At 39.3% G+C, this 20,206-nt stretch overlaps 1 long non-coding RNA gene across 2 annotated transcripts in view; it reads right to left on the bottom strand.

Annotated features, from left to right (window-relative positions):
- LOC122462179 overlaps positions 1-20,206 on the bottom strand; it is a 59,082-nt gene that overhangs the window by 514 nt on the left and 38,362 nt on the right. Inside the window, exon 3 of one of the 2 annotated variants that reach the window (XR_006284585.1) lies at positions 1,358-1,440. This is a non-coding gene — a long non-coding RNA (uncharacterized LOC122462179). Of the gene's footprint in view, positions 1-1,357; positions 1,441-13,636; positions 13,841-20,206 lie in introns of those variants that run through there. The other variant, XR_006284584.1, reaches the window with a different exon arrangement.

The following is a 20,206-nucleotide window of genomic DNA, read 5'->3' as shown; positions in this document are numbered from 1 at the left end:
TGAAAGTCTGTGCCTGCTGGGCTGGACACGGAGAAATACTCTTGTTTGTTCCAGAGTTCTTATCTGAACAGGAATAGGATGAGTATTTCAGTTCAAAACATTGAAGAATGGCTTGGTGTTCGACGCACTGAACTGGTGGTATTCAGGGAATTTTCAATTCCTGCCTCTGCCACAGATCTTGTGTGATCTTGGGCAAGTCACTTTGCATCTCTCTATGCCTCAGTTCCCCATCTGTGAAGTGAGGATACTATTGCTGCCTTTCTTCTACCTTGTCTGTTTAGACTGTCAGTTCTCTGGGGGCACAGATTGCCTCTTAATCTATGTACATAGAGTACCAAGCGTAAATCGGCTCCAATTTAGGTGCTATTGTGATATGGAATAAATGTGTAACATACCATACAATAATTTTCAGTGTGTAAGAGCTGGATAGGGTTTACAATCTGAACCACTTGTAGTATTTCTATAGGGCACAGAAGCAACTTATAGAAGCCCTGCGTTTCTGCTACATAATCAGAGTTTCATTGCATTTTATATTAAAGAGAAATCTCACCCAATATTCATTTCCAGAACATATCGATTTAGTGGTACTTGTATTGGAATAGAAAACACAAATCTAACATCTGCCATTTCTGAATGGGGTTAAATCATCCTTCCCTGCACAACATTGAAGAAAATGAGCATTGTGCAGCAGGGATCAGATTAGCCCATACTGCAGAGAGTGTCTGAGCTGGCACTTACATTTTTTAATACTTGGAACCATTTTTTCCCATCTGGGGTAGAGGATTATGACGTGCAGGATTTAAGAGGAGATCGAAAATTGGGGCCCGGATTTGGAGTACAAGACTTTGAGACGTGGGTTATGGAATACAGCAGCTCAGACAAGTTGGGGTACACATTATGGCATCATGAGTGGGAACTATATCATGGCAGAGGTTGGGTTATGGGTGGAGCTCTTGTGATGAGCAAACCTTGGGAGGGTATCACTAGTTTCTCCTTCCTCATTTGGCTCCTGCTACATAGACCTTCTCTGCAGGGGGTGAAGGAATGCCATCCTCCCAGCCAGACAGCAGATTGCTTTGAGCTGCATCCACTTTTTGTGTAGGCGGGGGGAGAGCTGTGCCTAGTCACTAGCCCTTGCTATGTTTCTATATACCCTAACCTTGTTCCAAAGCTCTCTAAGCTATTTTAGATGGAATCACTGAGGAGCATGGCATGCATGGGTTGTGAACATATTCTGTTCTCTGCAGGCCTTTATACTGCACCCATCTCTGAAGTATCTGAGCATTGGACCTCCTCACCACAATTTTGCCCCTTTCTATGCAGTAGGCCTGCACCTGTTCGACCTTTTGGTACATACCTGCAGAGAGGAGGACAGGCAGGAATCAGCCTAAGTAAGGAACAGCATCCTCATCAATGATTGACAGGATCTCATGCTTGACACTAGAGAAGTGAGAATATTATATATAATATATAAAAAGAAAGAATATTATATATACTATATAAAAATGATGAGAGAAAATAATTGAACCTTACCCTGTCAAGGAAATGTCTGTTATTCACATTCAGTAGAAAAACTATTCAGCCTGTTCTGTAGGAGGATTTGTAGCCACTGTAACAGATTTTCCCTACGAGAGAAGGTAACAATTTGCTGGCTGCAAACAGCAAGAGTAGTGTGAGCCAGACTGGGGCATGTGGTTACAGTAAGCAACTGGAAGTCAGGAGACCTGTTTCCTATATCCAGCCTCTGCCGCTTCCAGCTGTGTGACTTAAGCAGGCCACTTAACTTTTGCTTCTCCATTTGTGAAATACTTACCTATTTCACAAAAGTTATTGTGAACCTTATTATTTGTAAAGCACTTTGAGATCCTCAGGTGAAAGGTGCTAAGTGCATTCTTCTTAATAATTTTTTCACCACTCCTTCCTCAGGCAAAACTGCTATTGACTCTAATTTTTGCCTGAGTAAAAATTAAGGAGTACAGCATGTTGGTAGAACTCTCTGAGGAGTATGTGGAAAATGAAAGATAAAGAAGAGCTCTTGCTTGTGCCCCTTCCAGATAAAATCACTGGGCAATTGGGCTGAATCAGTATCATAAAAGGCAAAATTTGTCTCATTGCTATTATATTACACTTTTTAAATATATACCAGTGCTTGTTCTTCTCAAAAAAGGAAATGTTTTTCTCTGTTCTTTGAAAATATTTCTGCATAGCAATTCACGACTTGGTAAACACCCTTCTTTTATCTTACATTACATAGTAAAGATGTCTGATCTCCGCCAATTGCAAAGTCTGTGTACGACCAAGTGTTAATGGTGGTAAAATACCCAAGAAGCCTAAATTCAACTCTGACGTATATGACTGCATCTTTCCTGATCTTTGAAGTCAGCTGCTTTGCTTACATGGACAAGTACAGTGGCATATTAAGAACATAAGAACAGCCATGCTGGGTCAGACCAAAGGTCCATCTAGCCCAGTATGCTGTCTTCCGACAGTGACCAATGCCAGGTGCCCCAGAGGGAATGAACAGAACAGGTAATCAAGTGATCCATCCCCTGTCGCCCATTCCCAGCTTCTGGCAAACAGAGGCTAGGGACACCATCTGAGCCCATACTGGCTAATAGACATTGAAGGACCTATTCTCCATGAATTTATCTATTTATTTATTTCTGAACACTGTTATAGTCTTGGCCTTCACAACATCCTCTGGCAAGGAGTTCCACAGATTGACTGTACATTGTGTGGAAAAAATTCTTCAAGAAATACAATTATACCCCACTTACACATCTCTGATCAGAATCCAGCATGAAGGGAGGACCTGCAGCATTGGAAAAATCCTTGTGCATGGTCAAATTAAAAATTTACACTTCCATCCAATAAAACTATTGAGCGCTTCTTTCTTGTCTGTTCTAACAGTCAGGCTGTTATTTCCACTTGCATGCATATAAATTCAGTGATGTTTGGTTCAGTTAACTTCTGACAGTTTTTTGAAAAAAACATGAAGCACCCTGTTACTTGGACAGAAGATATCTTTGCTGGTTGAGCTTGAGGGGGAAAACTGGATACAATTACATATTCTTTTAATTATTCATAGCGCGAGTCTGAAGTGAGTGTGTATACGTTTTTCACTTATTCACTTTATAAAATTCAAAACTAAGCCCAGCAGCAGTTTTGTTCTTGGCATTGTGACAAGTTTCCTTTCCTCAATGAAGCAGTCAAAGGAATCGTTCCCTGGAGAGTCTGTCATTCCCCCACATCCCAGAGAGTTGAGGGGGTAGCAGCCACTCATTACACACACACCTCACCCCCAAACCCACAACGTGCACATCCCAGAGGAACAGGAGTGGTCACATTTTTTGCATACGTTTTCATTTCTGTAGCTGAGTTGTAGTTGTGCATCAGTCTGGAACGCCTTTTGTAACAAGGACTTAAACTACCCTGATTCCTTCTCTGTTCATCCCCTCCCAAAACACATTTTTTAAAGAGGGGAGTCAGCCCTGTTTTGGGGAACAGCCAGTGTGAAAGCAGCACAGATGCCAAAGCCCATATAAACATACATTAGGAAATTATTTTGATCTGGCCTCTCAGGTGGCTGGCAACACATTGTGCTTCCATGAGAGAAATGCAAATTTATGGCACACAACTTCTCATGATTAAGGCAGAGCATCCAGAGGAGGTGATTGCCCTTTGGCAAAAGAATGACATCTAGAAGAAATGACTCTTTGCAACAGAGGTAGGATCATGGAATTAGGATGCTCTTGGAGATCCATTACAATTTAGATTTCATTTAAAGAACCATTAATTTTTCCAGCCATTCTGACAGTATTATTATTATTTGTATTGCAATAGCACCGACGGGCCCCATTCAAACAATAGCCTTGAAAGTCTAAATCTGTATCTGCTGATACATGATTGCTTGTTGGGTTTGGAAGGGGGTGGGGAAGACAAAAGCGATGCCACAGGGAAGCATCAACTCTGTTCATTCTTGGCAGTGGGGTCTGCCCTTTGAAATTTAAATATCAGTGAAAGTGACCATCCATGATGACAGAATTGTGGGCAAATCTCATCTACCTGGCTGAGTGGAATCCAATTCATTTTGTGCCACAGTTAATGAGGAATTACTGATTCCTGCTTTGGAAAAAGGGGCTGAGATCTGCTGAATTTAAGATGAAAGATTCCATGTCATATTACAAGTCCCTTGAGTCAGCCTACCAAATGACCAACTGTAATATCATAATTAGCCATGTGTTAGTATCAACTCCATCCTCCTTTGCAAGCCTAACACATGGCTAATTACATTAGCTTGGTGCACAAAAGAACACAAGGGAAGCTGGCAAAAGTGCAGTGGTGGAGCAATTAGGATTCCCACTGTAGTATTTAGCAAAGCAAGTCTCTGATGGCTATGGGTTGATGTTGTGGAATTGGCATCTTTTAATTTAATGCAAATATAATAAGGGAAAAAACCCACAACTCTGATTGAGTACTGCCCTTCCTATCTCCTGCATCAAAGGACAAAGTGTTCACTTTTCACAAAGCAGGTAGTTTTGGCATGCTCATTTTTTGGTAAAATAAGACCATTGGAAAGACATTTTGCAGCTACAGCAACATTGTGTCTTTCAGGGCTTGTCTATCCTTAAAATGCTGCAGCTGTGCAACTGCACCGCTTCAGTGAAGCCACTACCTACTCCAATAAGAGGGCTTCTCATCTCTGAGAGGTGGTAGCTTGGTCAAAAGGAGAATTTTCACATTGGCCTACTGCTGTCCACGCTGGAGGTTAGGTCGGTTTACTTGGGTCATTCAGGGATGTGGATTTTTCACACCCCCGAGCAACGTACTTATATTGACCTAATTTCCTAGTGTAGATCAGGCTTTACACTTATATATGTATAAATATAGGGGTAGATTCTCTGACCCATTTCACTTTCTTTGTGTTATTTTGGGTCTCCAATGGGCTTACAGTTACTATAGCTGTCCCCAGTGAACCATTCAGTACAGGGTGCATAATGGAAAAGTGGCTGGAATGGGTTCATTTGGTAGATGATCCCTCAGGGATTCTTACCAGCTGGTGCAGATGGAAGCAGCCCTTAGACCATTTCAACCTCTGGAAGAAGAAGGGACCAGTCAAAGTATGAGGGAACTTGCACTAGTTCCTTGGTGCAAATCTCACCTCTGCTTCACAAGTCCAGTGGAGACATGGGAAAGCAGGGGAACTGGCCCAGTATCAAAATCATCTTTACTAATCTGACCATGTCTCTCACACATCCTCTAAGACACTTAACTGGCTCCCCATTACATTGCACATCCAGTATCTCTGGGCTTTCTCCTATGCTGCCCTTTTCGACTGGGACAAAGCCCAGTACTCAACTGCTGGAAAGCTGGGTTGCAGCCTGAGCAGGACCTTTTCCTCTTGCACCAAAATCTACAAACTGTGCTCCCCAAACCTCACTCTTAGTAAGTTTGCTTGGGGAAAGAGACTTCTGTGGCCCTCTCCAGCAGCTCAGGGTCTTTAATCTTGAAATCTTTATCTTGTAGGAATATTTAGTTTTTATTCTATCTATTAATTTTAATTTTCAAACAGTAGTCTGTGAAGATTGGCTAAATTAAATCATTTTTGCAATTAGTGTCAAATGAATCCATTATGGGAGGTAGATAATGGCAGAGATACAGAGGTAGTTACATTTTGACAGATACCCTCATTGGGTTTAATGTTTTGTATAATATCTTCTTGAGCGAACAGAGAACTCACCTTCCTGCCAACCTTCCCCCCACTTCTACCCATCTCACCAGGTTAAAACAACATCCTGTATTATTGGGGCTATTGAAGGATTTAAAACAAAGCTTTCTTTGGCTCTCTCCATACTGGAAAAAAGCATTGTTAACCTAGGATGATGTTAAACACCATTTTTCCACTAGTTGACCCTGTGGTTAACCACAACTAGCTAACATGTTTTTAAACATGACTTGTCCACACTAGGAGCTAAGATGTGTTTAATTAACATGTAGTTAATTCATTTTATAACAAAATACATTTTCTTAGCATAGACATGGTTCATTTACTCTGGCACTTGGTGTTAGCACCTAAATTAAGGCTAAGTAATTGTTTTAGTTATACCCCTTTTTTAACGCCTGATCCTGAATTCAATGGCAGCTTTATCTGAATTGGGACTATGCAATCAGCCTACTAAAGGATTGTATGAAGAGTTTCTTGGGGTGATATTTTGTTTAAAAAAAATCAGTTTTGGCATTTCTAGTTTAATTCACTTTACTCATTATTCATTTTTTACTGGTTTCAGATGCGGTTTTGTCAAGCACCTGTGTGTGTGTGTGTGTGTGTGTGTGTGTGTGTGTGTGTGTAACCCCTTTAATACAACATTTTGTAAATACCTTGGGCCTGATTCTGCACTCCGACCGTAGCAAAATTCCCACAGGCTGCAGTTAGATTTGGTAGGGCTTTTTAAAAAAAAGCAAACCTGATTCATGAATATTTTCACAAATAAAAGTACCAAGTTTGGAACTATGTGTTTAGAACGATGGGCATGAGTAAAATTTTCGAAAGCACCTAAGTCCTATTTTCAAAGCAGTTTAGGATGTTAGAAGTCTAAATTTCTTTGAAAAATCAACGGGACTTAGACCTCCTGAGTGCCTAAATCACTTTTGAAAATGTTAATTAAGTGGAAATTTTATGGCTTGGGTTTAAGGCATTGGACTAGAACTCAGGAGATCTCGGTTTAATTCTTAGCCCTCCCAGCATGTGAGACACTGGGCAAAAGAGGTCACGGTCTATCTGTGACTCAGTTCCCCATTTGTAAAAGTATAGTACTTTCCCCCCCACACCCTTTGTTTTGCCTATCTAGACTGCAAGATCTTTAGGGCACAGGTTATTTCTTACTGTCACAATTAGAGCCTGTAAGTGGTATTATACAAATAAAATAAGTAATGGATGGGATCATATTATTCATTCATTGTTTGAGTATTTTTGGGACCACAATCTATGCATGAAAACATTCACAGATCTTGCAAGTGACACAAAGTTTTGAACAAATATTTATTGGAAAACTCATGCTGAGAATGTGCTCTGCAGTATCCCTTAATATTCACTCTTTGAACCCTTCCATTGACTGCAGTTGGTGTTAGATTGGGCCCAAGTACTTTGTGGTGATAATACTTGAACTCTCTGAGGAAATGGGCTGTCTCCCTGCTTTACTTATAGATTCATAGACGCCTAGGCCAGAAGGGACTATTGTGATCATCTAAACTGACCTACTGTATAACATAAGCCAGAGAACTTCCCAAAAATAATTCCTAGATCATATCTTTTTGAAAAACATCCAGTCTTGATTTTGAAATGATCAGTGATGGAGAATCCACCATGACCCTTCATATATTGTTTCAGTGGTTACCTATGCTCACTGTTAAAAATTTTCACCATATTTCCAGTTTGAATTGGTCTAGCTTCAACTTCCAGCTATTGGGTTACGTTATACCTTTCTCTGCCACATTGAAGAGCCCATTATTCCCCATGTAGGTACTTATAGTCACCCCTTACCTTTCTCTTTAGGCTAAATAGATTTTTCTCCTTGAGTTAATCATTAAAAGGCGTGTATTCTAATCCTTTAATCATTCTTGTGGCTCTTCTCTGAACCCTCTCCAATTTACCAGTATCCTTGAAATTGTGGACACCAGAACTAGTAACAGTATTCCAGCAGCAGTCGCACCAGTGTCAAATACAGCGGTAAAATAACCTCTCTATTCCTTCTTGAGACTCCTCAGTTTGTGTGTCCAAGGACCACATTAGCCCTTTGGCCACAGACTTGCACTTGAAGCTCATGTTCTGCTGATTATCCACGACAACTGCCAAATCTATTTTTAGAGTCACTGCTTCCCAGGATAGAGTCCGTCATCTTATAAGTAAGGCCCATGTTCTTTGTTCCTAGAAATATACATGTACATTTAGCCATATTAAAACGTATACTGTTTGCCTGAACCTAATTTACCAAGCAATCCAGACTGCTCTGGACCAGTGACCTGTCTTCACTATTCACCACTCCCTCACTGCAGACTTTCAGTGATGATTTTATGTTTTCGTCCTGGTAATTAATAATAATGTTAAATACTGTAGTATATGGCCAAGAACTAATCCCTCACTAGAAGCACACCAGTACCATGTTTACAATTACATTTTGAGACCTATCAGTCAGTTTCTAATCCATTTAAAGTGTGCCATGTTAATTGTATATTGTTCTACTTTTTTAAATAAAAATGTGATATGGTACCAAGTCAAATGCCTTACAGAATTCCCGGTGTATTCCAGCAACGCTGTTACCTTTATCAACCAAACTTGTAATCTCATCAAAAAAAGATATCAAGTTAGTTTTCCATAAACCTATGGTGATTGGCATTAATTATATTACCATCTTTTAATTATTAATCAAATCCTATATCAGCCACTCCATTATCTTGCCCGGGATTGATGTCAGGCTAAGAGGCCTGTAATTACCTGGGTCATCTCATTTATCCTCTTTAAATATTGACACAACTTTAGCTTTCTTCCAGTCTTCTGGAACTTCACCAGTGTTCCAAGACTTATTGAAAATCAACATTAATGGTCCAGCAAGCTAGTCAGCCAGATCTTTTAGAACTCTTGGATGCAAGTTATATGGACCCACTGATTTTAAAATGTCTGATATTAGTAGCTTGAGTTACTGTTGGAACGGAAAGTGTTTCATCACATATATGACATGACTATATAACCTATTTTTTCCCCAAATACAGAAGCAGAAATATTTCGTGAACTCTTCTGTTTTCTGCATGATGAATGATAATGCTACCATTTCCAGCTAATAATGGACCAATGCCATTGTTAGGATCCTTTTTGTTCCTAATATACTTTAAAAAACTCCTCCTTATTATCCTTAATTCTGCTGGCCATAAATTTCTCCTTGTGTCCCTTTGCTTTTCTTACTAATTTTCTACAATTCCTATCTTCTGATTTATTCATTACTATCAACTTTCCTGGTCTTCCATTTGTTATATATTATATTTTTATTTTTTATACCTGACTTCCCTTCCCCTCTAAATCAAGTTGTTTTTTTAACCCATACAGCCTTTTTCCTTGATTGTGGCTTTTGGGGTATCTCGTACAGAGTTCTTCAACAATTACTAATTATCATTCACATTTTTCTGATTAAATTCTTCCTTCCAGCTAATTTGGCTCATAATTGTTTTCAGCTTTGTGAAATTGGCCCTTTGAAAATATTTATATCTATACATATCAGTGGTTTGGATTTCATTCTATCTGCACATTATAAATGTGATCTAGTCATGATCATTGGTACCTATGTTATCATTAATTTTTGGTTCTGTGATCAGTTTCTCTGTGTGTGGCAACTTGAGGTCTAATACAGAATTCTTCCATGTTGGATGTAACACTTTTTGAGTTAGGAAACTATCAACAATAATATTTAGAAATCCCCAGGATGTTTTTGTACTCGCAGCATGAGACCTCCAGCATGTGTCCCTCAAATTAGAATCCCCCAGGATATCGTAGCATTTTTTCCCGTACACATTATAGATAGGCACAGAAGGAGTCCGTTATCCTGTTTCCTAGTGTGATTTGGTGGTCTGCAGCAAACCGGTCTTGTGCTTTATCTGTTAAGACACTGACCCATAAGCATTCAAGATAATTTTCTTCTGAGTTATCCGTGACTGCGAAACAGGTAATGCCATTTTTGACCAAGTGCCACTCCTCCTCCCCTTTTTCCTATTTGGTCCTTCCTAAATAGGATTTTTAATATTCCAACTGTGCAAATCATCCCACCAGGTTTCACTAATGCCAACTAGATCAAATTTATGCTCATAAATGAGTAATTCCAATTCCTCTTGTTTGCTACCCAGGATGAGTTACATAACAGAGTTTCCCCTCCTCCTGGTTATAGAGAGCCCTCTATCTAATATTCCCCTAAAGCCCTCCACAAACTCACCTATCAGTTCTGGATACGTACCCTTCTCTCCCTGAACCTCAAGGATCTGAAGTTGCCCAGGAGTTTAGGAAAGGTGAGGGATGAAAATTTGTGCACCAAGTCTTGCAGCCAGAGGGCCACAGGTGTGCTTGAACTCACCCAGGCTGTGCTTATTACCTGTGGGGCTCTTAGCAGCCCAGAGATTGCAGATCCTTTGTGCCACCGCAGCTCACTCAGGGTAGACTGTCTACTGCTGGGAAAAGCAGATGTTATAACCTGGGACTAAATCTCGCCTGAAAAGCATTAAGGAAAAACTTTTTCACTAAGAGGGTGGTGAAACACTGGAATGCGTTACCTAGGGAGGTGGTAGAATCTCCTTCCTTAGAGGTTTTTAAGGTCAGGCTTGACAAAGCCCTGGCTGGGATGATTTAACTGGGACTTGGTCCTGCTTCGAGCAGGGGGTTGGACTAGATGACCTTCTGAGGTCCCTTCCAACCCTGATATTCTATGATTCTATGATTCTATAAGGATCAGTATTAGGAAAACACAAACCACATCAGCATTGGGCCATCCAGTGTAACGCTATTAGAAAATGAAATAATACTTACCAAGATGTGCAGATTGTGCTACACAGACTTTATAATTAACTTTTTTTTTAAAAACCCACCTTTCAGAAGGAAGCAATGTAGTCTACTGCCCTCAATTTCCAGTGCATTTATAAACTGGCAAACTAGCTATTACTGAATATGACTCATCAAGATTAAAAAAAAAAGTTAATTTAGTCAGAGCTGTTGTCAAGTCACTGTTTAATGTTACTTTCTATATTTGCTGTGATAAGCATTAAAATTTGCACACTGGTTGATAAATCATTGTTTAGCAATGTCTAAAGGATCCAGTAAATGGTTTGAAATTGCCACACTGTAATAAATGGTTATTTGATAATGAATGAAATTGTTTGAAAATACTGTTAAAATGTCAAGTTTTAACATACAGATCATTACTCAAAAGGAATGCAAACATGGAAACCATAGTGACACCATAAATATACTGCCACAAATGCATTTATTTGTACAGGGCAAATAGTAGGTGCTCTATACAAACTAGTATAAATTGATACATGAAGTTAATTTCAATCTGTAAAAGTAATTGCATTGGTTTAACTTATTTAACTCTCCTTACAATAATATTTATTGCAGAGCAAGAAAGTAAAGAAATAAATGATGATGAATAGATAAAATACATAGGAAATGGGAATTGTTTTCCAATTTAATTACACTGTCACATAAAATTATCACACAAATACACCATGCTGACAGGAGGAATGCATTAAAACTCCATTATGCTATGTAGAGCAGTCTAGCTTTTGCTAGTGTTTATTCCATAAACATTTTGTTCATTTAAACTAATCTCTCCTTTTCAACAATTAGTGTTACATCCAACATGGAAGAATTCTGTATTAGCCCTCAAGTTGCCACACACAGAGGAACTGATCACAGAACCAAAAAATAATGATAACATAGGTACCAATGATCATGACTAGATCACATTTATAATGGGCAAATAGAATGAAATCCAACCACGGATATGTATAGATATAAATATTTTCAAAGGGCCAATTTCACAAAGCTGAAAACAATTATGAGCCAAATTAGCTGGAAGGACAATTATAAAAAGCTAAAACTCTTTTTACAAAGCATAGCACTAAACAAGGGCAATACTTATTGTCAGCCCAGGGTAGGAAGCTGGAGGGCATTAATATGACATATCTTCTCCACAGACATGCCGGGCATCTGCCACAAAAAAATCCCTGCCTCACATTCAGGATAAGCACTTTCCATTCTGTTATATTTTCTGCAAACACAGGGTCTGATCCTGCAGTTCCTACATGAGTACAACTTCCATAGAAGGAGCTCAGGTACTATGGAGAGGAGTCAGTAGTATTGGAATCTGAGCAGACAGGCAGACTGCTTGATTGGAGCCAGGCTGTTGTAAAACATTTAAAAGAAAACAGCACCTGTTTTGCTCTTCCCAGAGGTTTGAAGTTTCAAGTTATAATGCTATGTTAATTTTCATAAGATTTCTTAGCTCTATTCATGAAGAATAAAGTAACATTAGCCACTTGCCTCTTTCCTGCTTTCTGCTGCTGGACTTCTGCCTGCATGATTTTTACTCTTGCAGGTTTTGTTGTTTAATTATTCTCTGTGTGTTATTTGAGAGTAGGGGTGGGGGAGAGGGGAGGTGTTAGTGGCCTGAGTTTAGGGAATGTTTGTTTGGTGCATCTGGCTCTCATGCTCCCTTACAAAACTCCCCTGTTCACTAGCTCCTTTGGTCACTTAGGACTATCTTTTTAAACCCCTTGTTCTCCCTGAATTAACCCCTGCTTTCTTGTGAGGGGATCCTAAAGGGATTAGGGATCAAACGGACGGCAGGAGAGAGCCCCATTGGGAAGCGCTCAGCCGTAATCAACTTTCTACCTGCAACATTCAAAGCCATTGAGGACACTCCAATACTCAGAATCCATTTGCCAGGAAATTATGAGATTTCAGAATTGTTTCCTATCCTGAAATGTAATGAACACAAAATATTTTGAAATTTCCTGCAAAACAAAACTCAGAAAAAATGAGTTTGGAGTCAGAGAAAGTATTTTCTTTCGATAAAATTGAAACATTTTTTTTCTGATTTTTGACCTTTTAAAAAAACCTTAAAATTTATATAAAAACCAATTTAATTTCGAAGAGACATCTTGAACTGAAGAATCAAAATATTCCACTCTGAAAATGTTGAAATGAGACATCTCAACAATGTAAAAATGATTCATTTTAAACAAAATTTGGTCAAAATCGACAGTGTATTCCAAATGTTTCCAATCAGCTCTACTCATAGTCAAGGAAAGACACTACTGTTCAACAGATCTGAAAATCCATCCCAAGGTGTCTCAGAAGTCAGGCACCCAAATTCAGTGGTCATTTAAAAAATATGTTCATGGTCACTTTCTGTTAAAAAAAATACTGAGGGTCCATTAACTGTAACATGATGATGATGATACTTTAATAGAGCTGTATGAAACTTACTGGAATCCAGACAGATGAGATTAAGTAGAAACGGTTCTCATGAAGGTTGCCTTTAGGTTTGGCCCATATGAATTCTCTCATGGCAATTTTTGTTTGGAGATTCAGATTTGAACAAACTCAAAATGAAACTCCACTGAAATGGAAGAATTTCAGCAGTTGTCAGTCAGAAACTTATCCAGTCATAAACTCCATGATTTTGAGGTGAACACCAAGGTTCTCTTGGGAGTTCGTGTGGTTTCAGATTTCACTATCAACATTTCATAAAGACTTTATCAGTAACCCAGTAGATTAGGCTCTGTCTACACTACGTACCTTACAGTGGTACAGCTGTACCACTACAGCTGTGCCGTTGTAAGGTCTCCCATGTAGATGCTCTTTGCTGGCAGGAGAGAGCACTCCTGCCAGCATAAGTAAATCACCCCCAACGAGCAGTGTTAGCTATGTCGGCAGGAGAGCCTCTCCTGCCACATAGTGCTGTCCACACCAGCACTTTTGTTGGTGAAACTTATGTCGGTCGGGGGGGGGGGGTAAGGGTAAGGGGATGCTAGTGTAGAAAAAGCCTAAGTAACACTGAGATACTAATGATAGCCAAGAATTGAGTGATAGGATGAAAGAATCTCTTTATTTCAGAACGTGAAGTCATTTAAAAGCATTGAAATGCTGGGGAGGGAAAGAGCTATTCTCAGAGCCTTTTTGCATCAATACTTCCAGGTTGGATAGGCTGCAGGATGATGTAAACTTGTATGTGACTCTTCAGAATAAAGAGCTGTTCAGGCTTGTACTTATCTAGACAATAACGTTTTCTATAACTCAGATCTAGAAGTAAAAGGATAGTGCTGCAGTTTGCATGCATTAATCTTAACCCCACAAGCATCAGGGTAACAAAACAAGTAGCCATATATTTATACTCCTCAAGTGAAAGAGGAGTAGCTGCATCAGTTCTTTAGCTTGAGTGATCACCATCAATATGTGACTTCCTATAAAACTGTCATCATCACAAAAAGTGCAGAAATTCTCCACAACCATGCTCTAAAATTCAGGCTTATTCAAAGGCTACCAATTATCTTCCACAAGCTTGTTTATTTTTATGTTTTCTTTCTACTTACTTATCGCTTGGGCTGAGTTTCACTCTCATTGAAGTCAATGGAAGTTTTGCCATTGGCTTCTATGGAAACAGGATTGGGACCTTAGTTTGTAGGTGGGTTTCTGAATTTTACAGTTTTTCGGTGCAAGGTTAAACTAAGGTCTCCTTTAGAATTCTAGATACAGCACTTTGTGATTCATCAATCAGATATATGGCTTACTTTACATACGTACAATTGACATACTTTTCCAAGATGGGCATATCAGTCTTCCAGGGCAGGGCATATAATCATGCTTTCTTTCTCTCATATATCTGCACATGAACATACAACCTTCCTTCCATAAGAGGAGATGATTAACACAGTCCTCCTCACAAGGAGGAGCAGAAGTGCAGAACAAACTTGCTAGTTTTTCCATTTCTAAAAAAATTAGATCATAAAGAATCAAGAGAGACTGGGAAAAGAGCAGATTTTTTTTAGTCTTGACATGGCAGGAAATTAGAGAAAGGGAACTAGATCTCAGGGGATATTGCTAATGGGAGATGGAGCTTTTCACCTCTAGGTGGCCATTTCAAATCCAGCCCACATCAGTAATAACAGAGTTGTTACCTGTAATGCCTAATCAGTGGCCCATGTGAAATCAATTGGTGGTTTCAAGCAGGTTCTTAATGGACAAGTGTCCATGTAACAAAAAATGCCACTGCATCACCTCACAAACTTGTTAACAATCTTAACAGAGGCCAAAGATAGAATTGGCTCTGGAGGATTAACTGCCCTCTCACTCCTAGAAATAATCCCTCCAAAGAATAGTAGAAATACTTTAGTAGGGCACTGTCTACTTTAGTAGGGCACGGGAAGTTTGCCCAGCCACTGACCCTATTCAGTCGCGAGGGCTGTCAAGTTTTCACTTTTCATGAGCCATAAGTGTCTTTTGAGAAAAAGAGTGAGAGAGAACAGAGTCCTTTTAGTGTAAAAGGTTTTGTTTTCACCTCTGCCGTGCACAAGCACACCATAAAGTCTAGTATGACAGGAGAGAGGGGGCATAGAATAGTCCTGCATAAAGGCCCCTGTTCACCACAGAACTTAAGCAAGTGAGCAATTCCATTAGAGCAAATAGGAATATTCACTTGCTTAAAGATTAGTGCTTAAAGACCTTGCTGAGTTTGGGCCAAAGCAGTGACGTGAATATACATCTAACCTTATGGTGTAATATGTATGCACATCATGTCAATTGTGCTATGACTTTCATTTCCAATCATCTTTTCTTTTTGTGAAATAAATGTTGCCACAGGCTCGCATGGCACATTATGCCTCTGACATCTTGCCCTTGTTTGTCAGCTGTGCATTGATTCAGACACAAATAAGCCATATGTTAGTGAACTAGACTCTTACATGACTACTTAGAGAAGTTCAGCTGCAGGAATTTTACAAATATTATAGGTTTCAGATCTTCCTTTGAACTGCATTATCCATAAATATGAATTATTCCCGTAGGTTCTATATATGGATAATTCAATCTGCTTTAAAGATTCAGCAGTAAAAAATAAACATAATGGTTTCCCAACCAGATAAGTGAGTCACTTTAGCTAAGAAAACTTCATATTTTGAATAGCTCACATGAAGTTAAATATTCCCATCACTGTCTACATGAAACTTTTACTCTAACATATACATAGATGTAGGTATACATAAACTCTCATTTCCAGATTTTACACAGCTTAACTGGATCAAGTTGTTTGAATAGCAAAGCATTGAACAGCCTGATAAATGAAAGGATAATTCAATTCCACTGCTAAAAATCAAGTGTAAAGTTATTATGATTGTTTTCTGCTGTGAATAATAGCTCTGTAAAAATATTAATTTATGAATTTTATTGAGTAGGTGACCACCCAGTGCTTAATGGGAACTAGCAATTAGTGTATGTAAATCAGCTGAGCCAGAAGTATCTCAGTTCCTGTTCTGAATAGAGGAAGAGTTAATTTGTAAGAATACATGTCCCAGCCCCATCTGATTTGAAAAAGTCACGTTCTCGACTGCTGAAAATCTGAACACCTACAATATTTGTTGTGCATTTTATGATTACTCTTAATGCCCTTGCAAATACATATAATAAAATGCTAACAAACCATCATCCATTACCTAATTATATTTATCCAGATAGATAAAGTTGGGGGGGGGGGGGGGAAGCCTACAGTAAAAATATTGTTTCTCATTTGGCAAACAAAGACTAAATTTACAGCTTAATTATTCCTTGTACTGCTGTAGAAAGATTTTTCTGTTAATCATACTCAGATCCTGAGATGATTTTTTTTTTGTAGTGAGGTTTAAAATGTGTATTGACTCCCAATTAAATCTACTTCCTCTCCAGTAGGGGAGTCACTAATGGGATTTAAATGTTTGTGAGGTTTCATTGGGACCCACAGAGGGAGATTTTCTGACATTGATGGAACGCCTTTTATAAGGCAAGACAAATACCATGCAAGATAATGTTATAGCTGCTTTGCGAAATTTTGCTTATGGAAAATTTCAGAATAATTCATCTTAATTAACAAACATCCCTCTAAAATTCTACAGCTCAGTGTAAGAAAAATAGAGCTCAGTCCCACAAATCCTTACTCATGTGAGCAGCCCCACCAAATTCAAAAGGATCACTTATCTGCATATTGGTACTCAAGGGGGTAAGCGTTGCAGCCTATATTTGGACCCATTTACACCCATGTGTGTATATACACACACACACATATATATATATATATATATATATATATACTTCAAGAGAATTTAGTCTGAAGCTTCATGTAAGACCACAATAGGCATTGTTTCATCAAAGCCAGCCTATGAGCCCATGGTCATGACACTGCCTCCTTTGAGGGAACTAGAAATGCAAAAGAGAATCTCAGCTTTCATTTTTAAACTGAGTAGGTGTCTAGTCCTTTACCTTAAAGAAATAGCCTAGAAAACAGTCATTGATTGCTAGGGTTGAAAGGAACCAGAAACAAGTCTCCACTTCTGTAGCAGATAGCTGATGAGGTTGGACATGGACATGAACAGTCTATACATATGTAAAATAAATACAGTTAAATTTGGGCTGTGTCCCAGTGAATCATCTCATTAACCTGTCTCACAATCCTCTGGCTCTGTGATACTTTCTTGGAGTGCCCAGGACTGAGAGTCACCTTGTTACTCTCCTGCCTCCAGTGAGAGAGAGAAAGACAGACTTGCTGGTGCTTAATTGAGTGTCAGCGCCCTGATGCCTCTAGCCTGTTATCCACCCAATCTCCTCAGAGCCATGCTAGCTCTCACTTTGCTTTTCAGGTTAACAGGAGGTGCACCCCAGTCCCCAAGTCCCTTTGAAGCATTTCCCTGTCATATCCAGCCCCTGTCACTGGCCAATCACTGAAACACCTGGTTTGTACCAGGGACTGTGCACACACCAGCTTGTTTGATTCAACTAAAGAACATATCCTATATAACAACACAGCATTGAGATATGTTTATAGTGAAAACAATCATAAGTTTATCATCAAACGTAAGATTTAAGAGATAGTAAATAAGGACAATGGAAACAAATGTTACACATAAAAGCAAAGTCAATACACACTTTCTAGAGACTAAACTTAAGTATAACAGGCTAATCACATGTCTAAAAGTCATCAAAGCTCACCCAAAGTTATCTCCACATTGCTTCCAACCAGGGCAGGCTGGGATTCTGTTTTCATGAATGCAATCGCACTGCACAATTACTTCCTCAGGTGCAGGATAAAGACGTGTCCTTTCACCTTCGCCTTATATTCCCTCCCCCAAATTCATTGATGGTGCCTAGAGTAAGGAGCACTCTCCAGGTTTATTACCTGGTTTGCCAGCTTCACATCCTCATATTCACTTTGTATGCAAATGGGGCTTCCATTGGGTAGGCTTACAATGCTTAATTTACACATAAACAGAGGCAGATATGTGACTGTGCATCCTCTGTTGGGCAGAAACCTATTTATCAACCCTTCATCCCTGCCTTGATTCAGACTTTTAGGAAAATATTTTCTGTGTGTACACAACTACACACACACTTCTTACATGGTATTTGTACACACATTTCACAATGATATTAGTGACCAGTGTGATTCTGGCTTTCATGATAGTCACATGATATTCTTCATTTCACATGATATTCTTTATGGATAAGTTTTATGGAAGCGAAGTGCAAGGTGTAGTGAATTGATCAGGCCTGTTAGGAGTTGCTGTTACAGAATGGTGAACTCTTTGCCAGTTGGCATTGATGGTTTCTTAGGGTCCCAGGCCCACAGTATTCATAGTTGTGGGATAATGTTGGATAGGAATTGGCTACATTTGGAACCCAGCAGATAACATTCCAGGAAGGCTGGTGAAACGAAGACCAGCTCTGATTTGATTAGTTTCTATATTTATCTAGCAACTAACTTATTATTCTGTGCAATTTGAAATATCTTGATGAGAAACTCTCATATAGCTCCTTTCATGCCAAAGTACCTTCCAAACTATTGGCCTAGCCCTGCTCTCATTGAAGTCAATAGCAAAAAGCACTAACTTTTAAAAGACTCTAATTGGGCTGTGTATAAATGTTTAGATACAGTCACTTAAGGAAAGTAGGGAAATAAACCAGTGGACACCAGGGGTGACTTCTAAACCAGTGGTGGGCAATCTCTGGCCCAACAGGGTAATCCGCTGGCAGGCCGCAAGACAATTTTACATTGATCATCTGCAGGCACGGCTGCCCGCAGCTCCCAGTGGCCGCGGTTCACCGCTCCCAGCCAATGGGAGCTGTGGGGAGCGGTGCGGGCATATCTAAGGGTACATCGAAGGGATCCATCCATATGGTGTCAAGTAATACATGACAGACAAGCAAACAAAATAATTCCATAGAGGTCACAGATCAAAAACAATTAACCATCATTGTAGAGAAGCATCTGAGCATCCAACCAAGAATATATGGAGGCACTCAGGGGTAAAAATGAGAAGGTCAAGCGGTCTGGAATATCAGCATGCACACAGGGGCAGATCAAGACTCAACACCCAGCTACAGGGGTAATTTCATTGTAGGTCTGCAAGAGCAGCCTGGATTTAGAAGGACTGATCAAATAGTGAACATTTTCTTAGGAGTTCTGTTTATGTGGGAGAGATTGTGCCAGATAGCATGACTAACAACAACGGCCTACATCACAGGGGTTACAACACCTAATTCATTATATGTTTGGGAACCCTTTGAGTTTCCAATATGAAAAGTACTGTAGAAGTTCAGAGAATTGATACTGTAATTTTCATTGTTAAATAGAAACTGGATATTGGAAAATTAGATTAAAAATCCTTTTGTCATGAATATACACTGGATCATGCCATTTGGGCTAAAAAAGCTTCTTCACCATTTCTGAGACTCAAACATTCTTCTGGCAAATTAAAAAGGTAAAATCTGCTATGTTTATATTGGTGATATAATAATTTTCTCTTAGGACTTGGATCAGCATTTAGTTAATATAACAGCTGTACTATGAAAATTACAGTCTCCGGGCCTTACTGGAAATCTTAAAAATGAAAATGTGGTACTATATAGATTAAATAGTCTGTGGCACATTATGTGGAAAAAATTTAGCTGTAGATCATAAAAGTTGTACTTGTTTGTATGCTTCCTGTGCCCTGAAGTATGAAGCAAATCCAGCTCGGTCTTGGTTTTACAAATTGGTATCATCTATATACTGTAGTTCTCAACCCTTGAAGAGCCTCTGAATAACGTTCTGGGGGAAAAAATCCTTATCAGATAGATAGATGAGCACTGAACAGTTTTAAAAACCTCTTAAAACCTGACTAATTATTAATCCTCAGAGTTGGGCTTCCTGGTTACACACTTATTTGTATAAATGCTACGTGAAAGGCAATTTATCAGAGTTGAGAGGTTTCTGGTTCAATATTCTGACAGTCATTTAAACCGGGCTGACAGAGACCCAAGTACCCCCTCATGGTCATGGGTGCCTCTGTTGTGCCTTCCCTTGTTTTCCCTTTCACTGAGGCTCCTTCAGCAAACTTCACAGCCTCTTTCAGTCACAGCCCTTCTTAAGGTCTGTGATTTTTATTA

The sequence above is a fragment of the Chelonia mydas genome, chromosome 10 (assembly GCF_015237465.2).
Source record: "Chelonia mydas isolate rCheMyd1 chromosome 10, rCheMyd1.pri.v2, whole genome shotgun sequence".
NCBI lineage: Eukaryota > Metazoa > Chordata > Testudines > Cheloniidae > Chelonia > Chelonia mydas.
This window is presented reverse-complemented; position numbering and strand designations above follow the sequence as displayed.